The 18,083-nt window shown below is 35.4% G+C and overlaps 1 long non-coding RNA gene across 1 annotated transcript; it reads right to left on the bottom strand.

Moving 5' to 3' along the window:
• Positions 1-795: 795 nt before the first annotated feature.
• Positions 796-17,758, bottom strand: LOC143240261 (uncharacterized). Its single transcript, XR_013021686.1, has 3 exons — positions 17,455-17,758; positions 15,471-15,668; positions 796-1,480 (listed from the first exon to the last, which is right to left on the bottom strand). It is a non-coding gene; the product is annotated as an uncharacterized LOC143240261 (long non-coding RNA).
• Positions 17,759-18,083: the final 325 nt, after the last annotated feature.

Here is an 18,083-nt window from a genome sequence, read left to right as displayed (position 1 = left end):
GCCTCCTGAAATAAATGCAAAATCTAGAGAGTTATCACCAAAGTTTTTCTACCATGACGACATCACTCTTCTCAGGCACTCAGACAAACCAGGAAAATATGTGCTACTACTGAGTTCTCAGCATCAGTCTGGTGAAGTAGAAGAGAATGGAAAGCCCGAAATCGTCAATCTTTACAATGCAACGAAGGCAGGTGTCGACACTCTCGATCAACTGGTGAGATATTATACAACAAAGAGGCGATCAAAGCGCTGGTCAGTCTGCATATTCTATAACATTCTAGATCTTGCTGCGTACAATGCTTTCGTTCTATACTCGACAAAACATCCAGAATTTCTTCGTCAACATAAATCAAGAGCCAGAAGAGAATTTATACGGCAATTGGTGCTTGAAATCAAAGAAATTTACTGCAAAGATAATGACAAAACAACCTCATGTGAACCGCCTGCAAAGAGGGCAAAAAGAGGACGATGCCATTTGTGCGGCAGATCAAAAGATAGACAGTCGAAAATTATTTGCTCAAATTGTAAAAAAAAAATGTTTGTCAGAGCCATTCTAAAGTTGTTTGTAATGAATGTTGCTAAATCACTGTGTTTCTATTGAGAAAATATATGGGGCCTGATAGGCCCCAAAATCACTTTAGTGGATGTAAATATTTTTTTCGTAGAAGTGTTAAAGGTGCTAGTTACAACTGTAACAAAGAGAAACCTGTGACACAATACAAGAGTAAAAACCAGTCTCTTGTAGAAATAATTTATAAGCGATTTTTCATTTCCTTTTGCAAATTCATTTAATGATTTCTAAAAAATAATTTCCGTTGTTAACAGTTATTTATATCTAAAGTACATTTCCGCAGTGTTTTAACAACTGTCACTTTCAAATATTGTTTTCGTTTGATTTTTTAACTTATAGATTAAAATCTCTTTTTGGTAAAGTCCACGCCGTTCTTGACCTACGTGTAGAATTGTAGTTAGCGTACTGAGTTGCGGATCCAAGGGTTCCAGAAGTGGTACTATCAAACAAATTTTACACTTTAAGTTTTGAGTGCGTGAGAAGAATAACAGTGTATCCCAGTATTTGGTTTAAAGTTTGGATTTTTCTCCTCCACGGACTAGCTGCCCTTCCTATGGTCAGTATTTGAAAATCAGTAGCGACTATACACAAACTCTAAGCTCCTCTGATCTAGCCGGTTAACCGACATGCGCATAAGGTGCTTTTCGGAATTCAAATTCAAATTTTTTTGGAATCGTTAGTATTCAGTCGTTTTATTTTCTGGTTTGTGAAGCAATTTCGTTACCTTTTACTTCTATTTACAACTCCAAATCTCTAGGTTGTAAGCTTCAGAGCTGGTAGTGTTAGAATCCATGTTCGATCCTTGTGGTTGACACAGCACGTATACCGTTACGTAGCTTTGTGCAAATCCTTTATGGTTACTAGCGACGTATATTTTTCTATACATGTATATGCAGTTCCTCCATGACGCTGTTAGAAATAGACATCTAATTAGCTAAAGAACATTACCACACTCCACAGAAAAGTAGGTGTATATACAGTAGTAAAGTTATGTGAAAGAAAAACCTTTTATAATAAAAACTTACTTTTAGTAAATATCCCAAACGCCAACTTTATACATAGAGTTTCAAATCCTTGTAATGGTATTTTCTGTACCTAACTACAACCTAAAATCCACGTGATAACAAAATAAGCCTAGACAACACAGGATTTTTCACGCCAGCACGTGCATTTCGTTTCGAGTCTGTTTCCTTAAAAAAAAAAACAGTGAACACATAGCCTTAAAAGTCCATTTTCATTTTTCTACATTGATAATAATCCATTTAAACCTTTTACCCGGTTTTCTTTCTATTCTCTCAAAAACGAATCCTTAAGACGTAAATAATTATAATCTTCGTATCTATTGTAATAAAGTTAAACCATTAGGGGCAGTGCATTACATATACATGTGTGTATGTGTATATCTAACAATCTAGCTTGTTTTGGAGGGGGGGGGGGTGTAATGGATAGCAAGTTTCCTACATCGACGACAAACTACTGAAGAGGAACAACCTTTACAGGAGTTTTGGTGACGTATAAAACGAAAAACTACCATCGTATTTTATACAGTAGTTTCTATTGAACAGTATGTGATATCACACTTTAAAAATATATATATAATCTGATTTCGTCATTGGAAATTCCTTACAAGTATTTTAATTTTTCTACAATCAATTCCAAATATTGTAACCTATGCAGTTTGTTTGCTTGTTGTTAAGCGCAAAGTTACATCCTGGACTGTCTTTCTCGTGTCCGCCATAGCCTAATCATACATAATAAAAACGATGTTGTATGTCCCACACTGGCTTTGGAACTATTATGTTGTATGTCCCATGCTGAATTTGGATATATTGTCGTTAATATTCAGTTTGATGGCCACTATTATCTACTCTCATTTAAACCAGCTTCTGTGAAGGTAAAACGATCAAACTTTCCACAGACTTTCTACTGGAATGGTTTTCAAGGCCATGTTTAAGCACATGGACAACAATTTTTAAGACCACGTTTAAATACACTTGACAATGGCTTCCACGGCCATGTTTAAACACAATGGGCAATGGCTTCTAGGTCATGTTCACACACAATGGAGAATGGCCTCCACTGCCAATAGACAACGGTTTCCAAGACCACAAACAACGACACACTTTAAGGGTTTACATTTCTCCATTTTTTCAAGCCTCATTTCCTTCTAATCACAGTAGTAATGAACGTTGAAATTACAGAAACATATTACTTAGATTTTTAAACATTTGAGAAAAAGGCAGTTTAAAGAAGCGCAAACGTTAAGTGGCACGAGTATCTTCCCTTTGAGGCTAGACAATTGTAAATAACTCTTGCCTCAAAACAAGTTCTACTTTTTAACGCTCCATTTACAACGTTTCTGACCAAAGTTTTCAACAAGAATAGCTCATCAATAAAACTGTAAGATACCTCATTTAACGTAGAACGGCGGGAAACTATTTTTGTACCAGCTAAGAATGAAAGGTTTAAGAATTATTAGTTGTGTTGCTTACGGCGTTTTGGTGTGACTTCAGAAATAATAAGTGTTCGTATAAAGAACCCATATTTTATTTATATCTTTATTTTTCAAACAGTAAACCAGATGGAAAAATTCTGAGCTTATTTACAATACGAAATGATAGTTTATTTCTTATGTTCGAAGAATATTTTAGTTTTTTCTGTAGAAAGTAGAGACAATTATCCAATATTTCGTCTCCACTTCGAAGTTTTCTCGCTTGTGAATTAGTCGATATGTTTCACACAATAAAAACACAAAAACAAATTACGGTACGAACCGGAAAACTAACGAAATTTTACTGTACTTGGTAGTGGAAAAAATATGCCAACTTAAATTGCATTTCCACAGTAAGGAATTGTTCCTGAAGGAATTCAACAAGAAAGCTCATACCAAGAAACCTGTCTTCCTTCTTTAGAAGAAAACTATCCATCCAATATCTTAGACTCGAGGAAATACAAGTTTATTAATATAACTAAATTCATTGTTAATGCCCGAAAGTCATTTTACGGTTCTCTTTTAAACTTAGGGTTTCAATATCCATGATCGATCCATTGTTACTATTATAGGTAGACTCATACGAGCTGACACTTGTCTTTTACTTTACTTGTACTGTGAAGGGGAGTATAATAATAGCTGTCATAGGTAGACTCATACAAGCTGACACATGTCTTTACTTTTATTGTGGGGGGTCTAATAGACCATATTTAATTTGTTTGTTTTGAATTTTGGGCTTACACAAGAGCTATTTGCGCTAACCGTCCCTAATTTAGCAGTTTAAGACTAGAGTATAGGCAGCTAGTCATCACCACCAACTCTTGGGCTACTCTCTTACCAACGAAAAGTGGGATTGGCCGTCACTTTATAATACCATGGCTGAAACAGCGAGCATGTTTAGTGTGACGGAGGTTCGAGCTCGAGGCCCTCAGATTGCGAGTCAAGCGCCCTAACCACCAGGCCAGGTTAGGCCCAACATTGAGAAGGAAGTTCAGATTTTTGCTATCAATATCCGTATTAATTCGACATTCATCTTGTATATTAACTATGATTTTTACTTATTTGTCGTAACTGCTTAAACAATTATAACTATATTGAAGAGTATTACACGATTTAGGATGTTTTCTTAGATTATCTTTTGCTAGGAACAATGTCAGAAACGAGTTTAAAATATTAACCAATGTTTATGGCAATGTTAAAGAATGTTATTAAATGAAATTATATCACAAATATATAAACTTCCATCTCGTGAGACAGTACTGAACTAATAAATAGGATGATAGAACGTTAAGGTTTTCTACACGTGCATTTAGATTAGATTAGATAAGAAAAATTGTTTGTCTTTGCGTGAAAATATGAGAAGATCGTGCCGTTCTCTAATTATCGGTTAATTGCTAAACAACTAATAACAGAAACAATGAACAAACTAGACGAAGTCAGTAAATATAATATATTAAACCAGTAAGATACGTAAACTTTGGAAAACTTTTAAAACTTGTTATCAAGAAGGTAAATTTTTCTGACAATGAAATTTCAGGAGTAATCTAATATTAGATTTATTTAATTCCATAAGAAACCACTGGAGGGCTAAAATATATTTACACCAATTAAAGCCTAGCACTGACCTCTTCTAAAGCTGTATATGTTTCATTTCTTCAGTATGTTTATTTGATTCTGATGTTGTATTAAAGTTCGTTTTTCCTGATAAGAGACACAGAGTGATAAAATCTACTCACATCTAAGGTGATTATATCTAGAAACATGTCAACTGAGATTTAGTTTTTGGAAACTGCACACATTATTACGACAACTAATTTTCTTAGATATAAGTTTTAAATATACGGGTTTCTTTATAACCACCCTCTTCAGGTACACTGTAAAGTAGGCGGGTGTCTTTATAACCACCTTCTTCAGGTACACTTTAAAGTAGGTGGGTGCCTTTATAACCACCCTCTTCAGGTACACTGTAAAGTAGGTGGGTGTCTTTATAATCACTCTGTATGAGTACACGATAACGTGGTGTTTTTTGTTACTATTCTCTACAAGTACATTATAAAATGCAGTGTATTTATAACCACCATCTATTAGTACATTATAAAATGCAGTTTCTTTATAACCACCATCTATTAGTACATTATAAAATGCAGTTTCTTTATAACCGCCATCTATTAGTACATTATAAAATGCGGTTTCTTTATAACCACCCTCTATGAGTACATTATAAAATGGTTTCTTTATAACCACCATCTATTAGTACATTATAATGTGCGGTTTCTTTATAACCACCATCTATTAGTAAAATGTGGTATTTCTTTATAACCACCCTCTATGAGTACATTATAAAATGGGGTGTTTCTTTGCATTGTGGTGCAATCATTTGTCCGACAAATATCACTTGTCAAGTATTAAATGTTTACGATCCATTCTTCACAGGGATTTGTCAACGACGTTAATTATCAAAAACAAAAAAACAGTAAACTCTGAACCTAACGAGGGTGCTTGTTTTAACTGACGAAAACGTTTTAACATCGTGGTTGTCTATACCGTCGGCCAAAACAACACGGTTAGTCATTTTACAGCAATGCACCTAATATAATGAGGCGACACTGTATCTATGCATGTCTTACTCCTTATTTTTCTTCAAGATACCGTAGTTTGGAAGGCTGTGTTCCCATTTTCCACAGTAATATAATAAATAGAATTAAAACTAATCGTTTTACAATTTAAAAATCTGGCGTGCAATAACGATAATAATGAAAATTTTATTAAAACAACAAGAAAATGTTTAAATATTTCTGTTTTAATTTTTTTTCCTGGGCTGATTTTAGGCTGCGACTCAAAATTATATGTGTTTGCATTGTTGTTAAGTCCAAAGCTACACACAATGGGCTATCCGTGCCTTGTTCACCACGAGTACTGTAACCCAGATTATAGCCTCATAAGCCTTACCGAAGACTTGAAAGGAAACTTGTCAAAAAATTAGTAAACCGGTTATCTATTACACAAAATGCTATTCACTCTTTCTTTATAACTACCCTGTTTAAGAAAACTGTGAAGTGAGGGTGATTCTTTATTTACTGGGTGACGAAGGCTCATCATTGTTTACAAATGGGACTTGAGCCAACAAACATTGAGAATTACCAGCTTAGAGATCTCTATAATACAATTATTTATTTCTAAGAACAGGCATTTGTCGCCCGTATCATCAGCTTCTTACTACAATGGACATAGAGTATATATGTTTCTAGCTATGTATGTGATCGTAATAATAAATAGCATGTGACGCCGTAGGGCAGCGTCTCTACTACATTATTATAATTCGAGTTACATTATATTATAATAATTAACGAAAATGAAGATTACAACCCGTGATTTCCAGCTAACATGATAAACCATGATGAAACATGGAAGTAAAGTGTAAACGACAATAACAACTAGAGATTTCCAACATCTCATTGCTTCATCTGACGCTAATCATCAAAATAAGTGCCCCTGTTTTTAAAGTGTCATGCGGAGTGCTGTTAGCTGACACTGAAGTTTTACACTAATAAAATAACTATTTATCACTGGAGAGCAAATGACAGACCAGAGAGAATCCTAGTTTGTTTTCATACTAGTTGTTTTCGCTTGCGCAAACACCATTAGTTATCCCTATGTTGTCTAGAAATTAAATAAGGCCCAACTTAAAATATTTTTTAAGTATTTACCTTCCCAAGAGAAAGTCGGTTGAAATAGTTAGGAAGTGGTATTACCATTGTAAAAATATAAGACAGTGTTTTCCCAGTGCGCAAAGACAGTTCATTAGAGCGTACGGTAATTTTAGTTTCTAACTCTTTAATTACTTAGCTGTTCAATGACACCGTACACTACTGTAGAGTTTACTTACTGTAACATGCTAAGTCGTTCCCAGGTGAAACAGGAAGAAGTTTGTGACTTAACAACGCTAAAATCTGGCGCTGGATTCCGCGCGCTGCTAAATTAGGGACGCTTAGCGAATATAGCCCTCGTGTAGCTTTGCGTGAAATTAAAAAGGCAAACAAACAATTCCCTGTAGCAAACCCACAGTTACATATTGGAATCTCTGTGCTGTGACCATAAATGATATCGAAACCTGATGGTTTAAAGCACGTAAACCCTGGACCTTAATACTGAGACCAGTGAGAGATTGGTTTGTCCAACATTGGTAATTCCAAAACTAAAAATAGTATACTATGCTTGTTATTAACCACAACACTCCAGAGTTGGTTATCTGTGTTCTTATCGCTGTATGTGACAAAACCTTTTTTTTCTTATTATTATAAGCCCTTACACACACCGTTGAGACACAGAAGGTATTTAAAACAAACCTAGCATCAACCCCAAAGGAAACATTAAAATAAAAACTTGACAAAATCTGTTCCAACGCATGGCAATAAATGCCTTGTTAGGTTTTAAGTTTCATCTCTGTTATTTTAGTACTACACTGTACTGTTCAAGTTGTGTTTAGTTTGAAGTTTGTCTCTTACGAGATGGGACACCAACCTACTTAATTAACTATTCACAACAGATGTATATCTGATACTTGAAGAGATCAAATATAGGCTTTTATAGCTTCTTCTTTATAATTAAGGTTAATCACAAAGTTTTGTTTGTTTTTGTTTTTGAATTTCGCGCAAAGCTACTCGAGGGCTATCTGCGCTAGCTGTCCCTAATTTAGCAGTGCAAGACTAGGGGGAAGGCAGCTAGTCATTATCACCCACCGCCAACTCTTGGGCTACTATTTTACCAACGAATAGTGGGATCAACCGTCACATTATAACGCCCCCACGGCTAAGAGAACAAGCATGTTTGGCGTGATGACGGTGCGAACCCGCGGCCCTCAGATTACGAGTCGCACGCTTAACCCACTTGGCCATGTCAAGCCATATCACAAAGTGTCGAGAAACCCACAACGGAGACACCAGGTGTAGATATTAAAATATTTTATTTAAAACAAATAACAACGTTTCGCCCTGCTGAAGTCGTCACCAAGTTAAGATTCTTAGCTTCATGATGACCTAAGATTTTAAATACCCAGTATTGGTCGTACCTGCTACATAAGAAGTACACTACCGAGTTTTTAAAGTAATCCATACAAGTGTACATGAATGTTCCTCTTATTTCACGAGAAGCTAGTGATCCAGTAATACATACGCCGAAACGCGACCACTTAAAGGACGTTTCGTCTTTACTTGAAGAACCAATATAACAGGACCTTGATTGATAACAACACATTACCTTTATTCACCGATGTTTTGTGTGCATGCGTGTTAATAATAAAAAAGAAGCAGAACACGGTGATGGTAATCAGGTACAATCAGTGGATGACATTACAGTACTTGTCACTGATAACGTGACAGGTAATTATGAAACATTAACTAGTAAACAGTGAAGTTAAATACCACACCTACCACCGTAGTACTCCGGTCTCTGCGACACTAGAGACCTATAATTTGTCAGAAACTGGAAACGAATGTTATTTCACTTCAGACAGGTATCAATCAGAAATTTGAGGAGGGAGGAACGTAGTGAAGAAAACGGCCAATCAAGTATCGTCAACACACCCGTGTGATGGTAAAAGGTGTTTCATTGGATTGTAAGTTTCTTTCAGACATTTTTCCGTAAGGCTACATGACGGAACTATCTACGAATAACCGTCTTTATTTCTGAACTAAAAGAAAGACTGCTGTTTCACAACACTTACCGACAAATTTTAAATGACCCAAGAGTGAGTCACTCACAGCAAACCTATGACCCAAAGATATTTTGCGAGTATTTTGCATGAACGTGGCGCGGATCATTAATCCTTGGTTTCCCAGTCCGGACATGTTAAACTTCTGAGCCACGCCCGATATCATTGTTTCACCGGAAGTATGTATTTCGCCGCTAAGAGTAGTATGTTTAACCTATTTACTTAAGAAAGTTCAATAACTTAATTTTACAACGAACTACACGTTTTATCTGTGTTGCAAAACAGCCGATAATGGGGAAGAGCAAATAGTTTTTTTTAAAAGAACACGCACACATACATGTATATATATTATTTTAATGTATAAAACTTCAGACATTCGATATTAACCTACTTCGTCGAACCCTATAAAAGTTGCTTGTTCAAGATCAACGTAACATGACTGGTCAACTAGTTGTTTCTTTATTGAATTTCCCACAATGCTAAACGAGGGCTAGACTGTTGTTATTACTGTAGTTTTTCAACGCAAAGGTACATGACTATCTGCACTCTCTTCACCACGGGGAATCGAACCTCGGAGTTTTGCTTAGACTTGCATGTGACTCACCGACAGACTGAAGTGACAGCCTAGATGGAAAACAGCTAGACAAGCAACACCCACTGTCACGTCTTGGGCCACACTTTTAACTGAAGAATAGTGAAACTGAACATCACATGATAACGCCTCAAACCCTCGACTAGTCTGTTGAACTAGTAAAGCATGTAATGTGCTTATCTTAAAACCAATCTGGTATGATTGGAATAATTCTAAACTAATGCGCTAATCCCCCCTCCTCAGAGAGTTACCGTAAAATGGCATGATAAACAATAGGATGGTTAAAATTGTGTTTGTATGAAGGAATTGACTGTTACTGTAATGACACACTCGTGGTTTAAAACTCATGGAATATTTTGAGGAATTGCCCATATTCTAGCCCGACTCCATAATGCAGATATGTATCACAGAGCCAATCTGCGCCCTATATAGAAAAAAGTTCATCTCTGCCAAAGGGCCGCGATCGTGTTTGAAAGAAAGCATTTGCTCCTATATGTTGTATGCATACAGTTTATTTTAAGTAAGCAACAATAATGTTAAATTTAAGACTCTGTTTCTGTCAGGTAGATGTTTAAGCAGGAGTTTACACACTTGATTTCAATGTCACGTCAGTCACCTGGTGTTCAAGTATAATCTTCATTTACTTATCCACCACTAGTACCCACCACAAGGGCTTTCTGGCTTTTGAGAGTGAAGAACGGGAATTTGAAACAGTAATGACTGTTCTTTCTATAACGCAATCACAGCTGAAAGTGTAGAGCGTGTTTGGCGACGTCACATCACATACCCCGGATCCTTCTACGCACACCACTAGGCCGCTTCCGGTCCCTTATGGATTTTGAAGAGCACCAAATTAATACGATTACAGTTCCTACAGATGACAGCACGAGAGATAAAACAGACGTATCTATCTCTGCTCTTAACACCATGGGTGTCGAAACCCAATTTCTAGCGTTGTAAGTCTACAGACATACCGCTGTGCCACTGGGGGGACAAATTCATCTACTAACGATTATGTCTAAAACTGTTCTAAAATGTGTTTTTCTATATGATACAATTTAATGGGGCTTCTCTCGAAATTTCCGATAAATGCTTTTTAGTTTAGGAAATTATATGTTAAGTCAGATATAGTCATTAAGAAATAAAAGTTTACAGTGCTCACTGTATAGTAAAATAAGTATTTGGTATTGATTTATTTTTATTTCTAACACATATCAATTTTGTTCATTACATTCGTCTAAAACTATCTCCATGTCTGCGCTGGCCGCCCCTAATTTAGCAATGATAAACCACAAAGAACTGCTGTCAGTCAATGATACTCACGCTAGCTCGTAAACTACCACGTCGAATAGTGGAACTTCATAACGTCCCAAAAGCTCCAAAATGCAGAACACGTTTTATTGTTATTGTTATCGGCGACGGAGCTTCGGATCCACAGTGCGGCACGATGGCAACTGGGCCATGCTAGGACCGACTGCAACTAACAACAATGTCAGATACTCCTCCATTTTTAAACGAAACTAAAACCAAATCCTCAATCAGGAAGTGTTAGGGTTAACTGTTTTATAATTTCCTAGAGTATTATAATGAGACTTTAGCGCTTATTTATTGAACAGACGCACCTATGTTGGCAAGGGAAGAGAACGCCACGCAACCAATCAGATTTAACAGTTTTAAAATTGGTTTTACTTTTCAACCCTGGCCAGGCGTAGCTTAACGTGGTCAAGCTGCTGATTCACGTACCGTTATCGACCAGCAATAACCATAGCATTTTCAAAAACAAATATACATAAAGTAATATTTTATTACGTAAGACAGAATTTTTAGGACCAGTAATTTTTAATTGAAAATACTCATGTTTTTGTTTAATTTTATTACTCAGTATTACGTTTGCAAGTTTCTCATCGTTTTTACTTCAGTTTACTTTTATCTTTTGCGCAGATGTATGTCATAGCCGTCCATAGCTTTTACCCTATAGGCTAGAAAGAATACGACAACCATTGCCAAATTAAAGAGCGGATACTGCTGTTGTTTTGTGGCAATGAGACGCGAATAATGTATTTCCGGATTCACATTTCGGACACACTAAACTCTGGTTGACGCCAAAAAAAGACAGTAATAACTCAACTTAAAAACAACGCTAACGAAAGCTTTAATCAGTGATGTCGAGAAACCCACTTGTTGAGAAATTTATATGCAAAAACGGCTCGTTTGGGTTGAGAAAATATTTTACATAGAAGAGCGAACAACGTTTCGACCTTCTTCGGTCATCGTCAGGTTCACAAAAAAAGAGGTAACTGAGCGGAAGCTGACCACGTGTTTGAAAGGGGTTGTGTAACTGAGTGTCGGAATGTAGAGGGCGGTATTAGATGTTTGAATATATATATATATATATTAATATAGGTATAAAGGCGTTCCTTTATATTGGTTTATTTTGGGTTTAAGTTGTTGTATAAGTAAGGCTTCTTTAATTTTGCGTTTGTTTATGTTTGTTTCTTTATTTAGTATTTGAGTGTTTTCTGTGGTTATGTTGTGTTTATTTGACTTGCAGTGTTCGAAAACGTGTGAAAGTGACTTTTTATGTTCTTTGAATCTGGTTTCCATTTTTCTACTTGTTTCTCCAATATAGAAGTCGTGGCAGTTATCACATTGTATTTTGTAGATAATGTTGATGTGGTCTTTGTCAGTGTAGTTTTTACATAGTATAGACCTCAGTTTTGTGCCTGGTTTTTGAATAAATTTGGTATTAACTGGAATGTCATATTTTGTTACTAGTTTTTGCCAAATGTTGGTCATTTGTTTGCTGATATCAGGAATATATGGTATACAGCAGTATATGGTTTCGTGATTTTTTGATTCGTGAGATATATTTACTTTAGTTGGTTGATTTTGCTTTCTGTCTAGGTGTGTGCGTATAATGTTTTCTACGGTTTGTGGAGGAAACTTATTGATGTTGATGAAGTATTGTTTTATTTTGTCTAATTCATCGTTAATTTTATCTGGTGAGCAGAGTTTTATGGCTGTGTTTATTTGGTTTCTTAGTATGTTGAGCTTTTGTTTTGTTTCATGTGCTGAGTCCCAAGGAATGTATAGTCCAGTATGGGTGATTTTTCGGTGGATTTCTGTTTTGAATTGTGTGTTGGTTCTTGTAATTTTGAGGTTAAGAAATGATATTTGATTGTTTTCTTCCTGTTCACATGTGAAGTTGATGTTGGGATGTATAGAGTTAATGTGATTGAAAAAATTAAGTATGTGTTCTGTAGATTTGAATCCCGCAGCCGTGTCATCTACATATCTGTACCAGTATAGTGGTGGATGTGATGCTGTGTTAATTACTTGTGTTTCAACTTATGTCATAAAAATATTGGCTAGAACTGGTGATACTGGGTTGCCCATGCTTAGGCTATTTGTTTGTATATAGTGAAGATAAAGGTAACGCTATAGTCATAATGAATACGAATGAATACATCCAAAAAATGAATAACATCCTATCAGACACGAACAAATTTTATCAATCCACACAAATCCAACAAAGACACACGAGATGCAACTGAACAAATTACTACTACAAATGAAAAAAGCCAACACAATTTCACAAACACTTTATTCCTACCTACGTAAAACCGACTCACGCACACCGCAAATATACGGCATCCCCAAACCTCATAAACCAGATTGTCCATTACGACCAATAATGTCCACATATGAATCGTTTAATTACAATCTTGGTAAATACATAGCATGGGCATTCTCCAAATATGCAACATCAGCCAGCTCATTCATCAAAGACTCTTTTAATTTCAAGTCTAATCTAAATCAACTTAATCATAAAGCCTTAATGGCCAGTTTCGATGTTATATCCCTCTTTACAGAAGTTCCAAACACTGAAGCCTGCAAGATAGCCTTAGAACTCTATATCCGAGACCCTAACCCAACTATACACATTCCCAGTAACCAGTTAGCAACCCTCATAGAATTCACCACAATGAAGACAAACTTCATGTTCAACAACCAAAACTATATACAAACAAATGGCCTAAGCATGGGCAACCCAGTATCACCAGTTCTAGCCAATATTTTTATGACACAAGTTGAAACACAAGTAATTAACACAGCATTACATCCACCACTATACTGGTACAGATATGTAGATGACAGGTTGCGGGATTCAAATCTACAGAACACATACTTAATTTTTTCAATCACATTAACTCTATACATCCCAACATTAACTTCACATGTGAACAGAGAGAAAGCAATCAAATATCATTTCTTAACCTCAAAATTACAAGAACCGACACACAATTCAAAACAGAAATCCACCGAAAAATCACCCATACTGGACTATACATTCCTTGGGACTCAGCACATGAAACAAAACAAAAGCTCAACATACTAAGAAACCAAATAAACACAGCCATAAAACTCTGCTCACCAGATAAGATTAACGATGAATTAGACAAAATAAAACAATACTTCATCAACATCAATAAGTTTCCTCCACAAACCGTAGAAAACATTATACGCACACACCTAGACAGAAAGCAAAATCAACCAACTAAAGTAAATATATCTCACGAATCAAAAAATCACGAAACCATATACTGCTGTATACCATATATTCCTGACATCAGCAAACAAATGACCAACATTTGGCAAAAACTAGTAACAAAATATGACATTCCAGTTAATACCAAATTTATTCAAAAACCAGGCACAAAACTGAGGTCTATACTATGTAGAAACTACACTGACAAAGACCACATCAACATTATCTACAAAATACAATGTGATAACTGCCACGACTTCTATATTGGAGAAACAAGTAGAAAAATGGAAACCAGATTCAAAGAACATAAAAAGTCACTTTCACACGTTTTCGAACACTGCAAGTCAAATAAACACAACATAACCACAGAAAACACTCAAATACTAAATAAAGAAACAAACATAAACAAACGCAAAATTAAAGAAGCCTTACTTATACAACAACTTAAACCCAAAATAAACCAATATAAAGGAACGCCTTTATACCTATATTAATATATATATATATAAATTATATATTCAAACATCTAATACCGCCCTCTACATTCCGACACTCAGTTACACAACCCCTTTCAAACATGTGGTCAGCTTCCGGTCAGTTACCTCTTTCTTTGTGAACCTGACGATGACCGAAGAAGGTCGAAACGTTGTTCGCTCTTCTATGTAAAATATTTTCTCAACCCAAACGAGCCGTTTTTGCATATAAATAACGAAAGCTTTGTCTAATGTAATGAACAAACACTGGGGTTATTCTATTATATTCTACTTCCTTATTAAAATATTTATATTTTACCACACCCACACTACTTTAAGTCTACCGACTTACCTTAAACTTTTAGCCTAGCAGTGTACTTTCATCGGAATGATTTTTAACAGTTGACAATACATTTTTTTTAATATAATTTATAAGTTCTCTTTCACAGGACTGTCTGGCGCCAACTTGTATCATAAAACATTTACTCATATGCGCTTATCATTTTTCGTATAGAATCTGATAATCAAACCATATTCAAAGTCTAGCTGAGTACTGCTATAGTCAATAAGGCTTAGTTTAACGGTAAATATCCAGCTCAGTACAGGCTACAAGGCTTAGTTTAACAGTAAAGATATACCTAAGCACAGGTTAGAATCGTGGTTTAATTTAACATTAAAGATACAGCTAAGTTCAGCCAACAAGGTTTAGTTTAACGGTAAAAATATATTTAAGTAGAGCCAACAAAGCTAAGTTTTACAGTGAAGATCTAGGCTACCTTAGCAAACAAAGCTTAGATTAACAGTAAAAAATCTAAGCTAGCTTAATATAGCAAATAAGGCTTAGTTTAACAGTAAAGATCTAACTTAAAATAACCAACAAAGCTCAGTTTAACAGTGGATTTAGCTCGGTACAGCCAAACGAAAAAGTTAGTTTAACGGTAGAGATACGCTGAGTGCAGCTAATTAAACGCGCTATGTTAAACCTTAATTATCTGAGCGGAGCAAACAAAACATGCTATACGTGGTGAAAAACATAAAAATGAACACTGTTGATACAAGAGTAGATACTTATTAGATAACGAACCTGCTTCTCTATTAATCCCTACTTCGTAACCCTAATAGCCTTGGGTGATGTCTGATCTCAGAGTTTCCAAGGTGGTGTGGGATTACCATTGTTGTCAAACATCAAATGTTGTCACACAGCTGGGCAACGAATTTAAGCCTCGTAACACCGGTGTTCATTTTCACTTAGAAGTCTGATTCCTGTCGTTTCGTTTGATATCTGTAAATATATTCAACTTTTTTTTTCATACACACACACACACACACACACATATATATATACACACAATTTTAGGTAACGTCAATAACAAGAACGCCCCCATATTTCAATTCATATAAATTAAAAGTACAATAAAAATTTCGTATGTTTACTCCCGTGACTTGACAAGTCAGTTGATCAAATTTTCTTCCGGGAGAATAAAATTTTTCCCTTTACGACACAGTTTAACATTTGAAAATCAAAATTATGGAATTTCGTTAATCCGTTTATCAAATCGTCTCGTCTCTAAATTAAAGATAGTAGAGTAACCATATCCGCTGCACTCCGAACTCTTCTTAAAGTTTCAAAGATGTCTACGTGGAAAAAGCGGTAAACACGTTCATCCCATGTCAGCCGTCACAACTTAGAACAGGATCAACGAAACAACTGACTTGAAATATTTAAATAACTAGTGATACGTTGATAACATAACCATATGGCTATCAGAAAAACCAAAATAAATAAACAGAAATATTTGGAATGAATATCTGAGAATAGTTTTTACTAGCAATACCAGGGGTTTTACAGTCGGAAGAACGAAGCTTAATGTTTGACATTAGACGACACCTACTATCGTGGGAACACAAATATTATGGAATTATTTCCTCTTAATCCGATGGAACTTAACATATCTACTGTTAGAGTGTCACTTAAAATAAACCACAAGTGGTAACTGACTTCCTACAACATACTACTCACGACAATCTCTTCAATTAAAATCATGTACCATTGTTTTGAAGTGTCTGGACTTACAACGCTAAAATCTGGGGTTTGATTCCTAGCTGTCGACAAAAAGGAGAGAGCATCCATTGCGCTAAAAAACAAAACACCATCAAAACCGTCCTCCTTGCTGGAGTATTCTTAAAATCAGTATTAAAACTACAAGTTCATTGGTTTCACAGAAATTGTGGATAACTACTATAAGATGTAGGAAACGAAAAAGTGGAGGCACAGAACTATTATTACAAAACAATTAAGAGTAAGATTGACGGATATATCAGACCCTCCCCTTCTTGGCTATCACAAACTTTTCTTCAAACTCTTTAGAATAACGGTATTGACTGTTACTTTTACAACGCACGAATTGTTGAAGGCTTTGAATCAAATGATTCGCATATTATTGTAACGTAACTATACATGAATGTGTAGAGCGTATCAAGTGGCGTCAGTTCTCGAACCATGGATCCTTTGTTCCATAGCCCGACACACTAGCCACCAGGACACGTTCCGCCCTAATTATTTATTAAATATTATTTGTTCTTGACTACACTAATACCCATGCCTTTACAACTTTATGATTCGAATTTTTAAAGAACTAACTTTACAGAATACGTTCTCCACACCCCATCCACTACAAACGATTAATAAACAACTCCTAGCGTCGTTTCTAAAGTTAATTTCTGTGTGAAGTTAAGCACAAAGCTACACAATGGTTTATCTGAACTCCACCCACCTGGTTTCCGTCGTTTAAAACCGCAGACATCCTGCTGTGCCATTTGGCCTCCTAAAGTTAAGGAATTATTTACTATTATTGAAAGCACTTTTATCCACACTCTACTGTGATATCTCGTTATGCTTCCAGTTTCAGAAATGGAACGTTTTTCTTGTCTACTATTTCTCAGCTCTGAAATTCTCTTCATAATTCACACATTCAAAAGTACTGTATCAGTTATCCTAATGTTGTTTCTAATGTAAAGGAATTATGTATTGACACTAACAAGAGGTTTGTTCAATTTCTAATACCAACCTTTCTTGTGCTAGCTGTAAGGTCTCGAAGTACGAAATCATAAATTTTGATGAAAATCACGTGCGATTCTTCGACATTCAAGATCAAAACTTTTTCATTAAAGCAGCACGTGACTTCCAAGTCAAACACAATAATTGATGAGTGAAACTACATTATCTTTTATTTATAAACTGCTTCCAATCTAAGTCTCCTCAAACTGAAAGAATTTATTATAACAACGTACATCGACTAACCCTAAAACTAAAACCTGTTGTACTATTACTACTTCTAACAAATCACCGTAACAACATGCATCGACTAATTCCAAAACTAAACATTATTCGAGAAAGAGAGGGAAAAATGCGCTAGACCTCTAGTTTTTATTTTCACGTTAATTGCAATGAACAAATTAAAATTAATAAGAAAATGTCGAGCCTAATGGTTTGTAATGCTATCGTTCGGTGTTGGTGTAGGCACTGTAACTTTACGAAGTAATTAAATTTTGTTATAACTATTTACAAATAATTAAATTTCTACAAAATTATTCATGTCAATAATTCATAAGTTTAAAAACATAAAACACAATTATTGTCCTCTTTTTAAGTTTTTTTTATTTAATTTTGTTATATCATTGCTTGTGGGAAGATGTG

This window comes from Tachypleus tridentatus, chromosome 13, assembly GCF_004210375.1.
Source record: "Tachypleus tridentatus isolate NWPU-2018 chromosome 13, ASM421037v1, whole genome shotgun sequence".
NCBI classification, from domain to species: Eukaryota; Metazoa; Arthropoda; class Merostomata; order Xiphosura; family Limulidae; genus Tachypleus; species Tachypleus tridentatus.
This window is presented reverse-complemented; position numbering and strand designations above follow the sequence as displayed.